Genomic DNA, 3183 nt, shown 5'->3' with positions numbered 1-3183 from the left:
CGGAATTTATAATGACAATTGCTCAGTTTTACAACCTGGACACTAGAAAGTGCACTGACGCACAAGGAAGGATAGTTATAGGCTTGTCTCTTAACATGCTGGGATTCGTGTTTGGTATCCCAACTAGAGAAGAGATATTCCTCTCAACTGAAGAGGAGGCCTTAAAAGTATGGAATGACAAAGTTGCAGCAAATAAAAGGCACACAAATGAAAACTGGTTGGAAGAAGAGAGGAAAACATGTCTCAAGGCGACAAAGATCCTGAGGGCAGACTTCAAGGAGCCCCAAAGAGGCTTGATTATTATGCTGCGTAAGGCCTTTGGCAACCCTGATTGTAAGCATTTCCATCCATGGATGTTCCAGTTTATGACCACTATCTTAATTGGAAAACAATATTTTGATTGGCCGCAAATCCTCTTTGATAACATTTGCAAACAAATGAAGGAAGTCCACCAAACCCAAAAATTATTTTTCACCTTATGTCATCTGGGTGGTTGCCAGAGCTGGAAAGTTTCCGGGACTACAAGTAGAGGGTCAGTTAGGGGATGAGGAAGGACAAAAGAGGGTATGGGAATACTATTCCCAACTCCCCCTAGCCAATGCAATGGCTCATTTCAAAAGAATTAACGATGCCTTCATTTTTCCGGTAATAATTAAATTAACAGGAGACACAGGATACCAGATTAGCCCGGAGGCCATGGCTATTATCCGAGAGTGGGCATGGTGGTTTATCCAAAACCCACGCTCTACTTACATTAGGGTCAGCGGATTCATAGGGAACCCAATGTTGCTTCCCAGATACTGCAATGATAAGAGTAATTTTGTTGGAATATGTAAGACAACTATTGGGCCTCCAATCTCTCTTATCTTCAAAACATAAAACATGCATTGATTTTTCAATATCTATTGGATACTTCTCATGCTCAAAGATACAGGGTGTAAAGCTAGCAGAGCCAGAGCTTCAAGATTTGAACTTGAAATAGTATGATTATGCTAGGGAATTTAGTGATCCCTACGGGAAGCTCAAACAAGCTATGCCCAAGGCATATGAGGGACACAGGCCGAGATTGGAGGATTTTTGGGCCAACCTCCATGACAATTTTGAGGTCAGAGAGAAAAACTATAGTAGGTTATTTGTGCCACAGATAAGAGATTTCAAAATTGAAACCAATCTCCCTAAAGACCTCAGGGATGACGGAGACCTGCTTGATGCGGCTTATAAAGGATTAGAAATTGATAAGAAGCCCCTCTCCCCAATAAGGTGGTCCGCAAATGAGGATGTGAATATTGAAAAGGTTTCTCAAGTGGTCATCAATAGGACCGAGCAATGGCTAATCCAGAGGGTAAGGCCGAGTGCCTCAAAGGCGAAACAGAAGGAGTCCACTTTAGGGGTACCCCAATCAAGGGGTTATAAGGAGTATGCTCGGAAAACGAGATCAAGCTCAAGACAAAATACGTCTACTAATCCTGATGAGGGGGAGAAACCTCAAGAAAGCACTAAGAACTTGCTCAAGAAACTCCAAGAGAAGATTAAGGAGTCTGAGTTGTTGAAGAAGACAGTTGACCTTGGAGTGACCGATGGATTAGGAGCAGTACCACTGGCTAAAGTCCTCCCACCAATGACAACTATAGGGCAGATTGCAGGAGAGGGTACCCAGTAGCAGGAGGAAGAAATATAAATTAATGAAGATATACCTACTCAACCACCTTCAACAACTGCCACACAGGATCCAACGATCAACGCCCCTACACTACCACCAGTTAATATACCCGTAGGGCAGCCTGGAGTGCAAGGCTTCAGGTCTAGCACTGAAGGAATAAGAGTTAGGAACATTGAATCTGATTCAGATCAGGAAGAAGAGGATCTTGAGCAACATCGACTGCTAGGAGGTGAGAAAGAAGGGGATGAGGTGGAGGACCTATTGAATGAAAGATTAGTTCTAACCCCTCAAGATCAAGAGGACCTCCTCAAGGACATAGTAGCCGAGCAAGGTGAAATAGAGGCAGGTGAGGAAGAGATGACATTCAATGGAGAGGTCAGTGGCAAATTGGGAGAATTACATAAGCAACAGGCTCTCCAAATCAATCTAGCTCGCCAAGTTACCTCACCTCAAGATCCCAGACAAACAGAGGCAGAGGAAAGAGATGAAGCAGAGGAGCAGGCGGAGGTCCATGTTATAACTGGAGATATAGTGTCGCATCAAGGTGACAAGGATGAAGATATACCGCAATGTCTTGAGTTCACTTTTGAGAAGAAAAAGAGAAAAGCGGAGCTTCCTAAGGTCACTTTGCAACAAGTAATCACCAAGGAGCCACCAAAGGCTAAGAAGCCAAAAACCGTACATCATTTATAAAAAACGGGCTCCGGTGAAGTAATTGCAGATGTGACAGTTCCACTCCAAGTTGAGGGACAAGTTTCCCCCAAGTATTAAATATCCCAGGTAAATTTGGGTAAACAAACCAAGTGGGGAGAGCTAGATACTTTGGAGCTAGCCACAAGTGTTGTCAGGGGGCGTGTAGAAAAATAGCATACTTCAAACATGGAGCTCAAAGCACAACTAGGGCAATACAAGAAGCTCCTAATTGAAATGAGCAAACCTCTAGACTCTTGTAGGGTTGATGACCTACCTTCGACCTCATCACTGCCAGAGGGAGAAGTGAAGGCACTAGTGGAGGTGAGACGGGTGACTGCTGCAGCTAAATCATGGACCCAAGTTAATGCAGCTAAGATTAGATTATTGCTGCAGGATACTATGAGGATATATCGTAGGGAAGTACAAGCAGGCGAAGCTTTAGCTTCTTGTTCTACGCAATGGGAACAAAAGCTAAGCATTTTTAATAAGTAGTTCTGAATTTTGAATAAAGTATTGCGGTTAGGAAAAGAGACAATAATGGAGGAGGGCCTCTTAGGAGGGGACAGTTGTGAAAACTTGCAGTCCTATGTGTACATTTTGGAGCTGAAGATTGAGATGTTTCAGTAGTATATGAAGGATATGGCAGAAATTCGGGTTCCTCTCATCAAAGAAAATTTGAAATATGAGAATTTTGTAAAACATATGCTTGGAGCCTTCGGTTTAGGATTAACTAGTACCAGAATAATGGATCAACAACAAGTTTTGAATTAGTGGGATGCATACAAGGCTCAACATTTAGGACCTTCGACGTAGTTCGATGTCGCCCTCAT

The sequence above is a fragment of the Cryptomeria japonica genome, chromosome 5, assembly GCF_030272615.1.
Source record: "Cryptomeria japonica chromosome 5, Sugi_1.0, whole genome shotgun sequence".
Classification (NCBI taxonomy): Eukaryota; Viridiplantae; Streptophyta; class Pinopsida; order Cupressales; family Cupressaceae; genus Cryptomeria; species Cryptomeria japonica.
Note: the sequence above shows the minus strand (reverse complement) of the source record.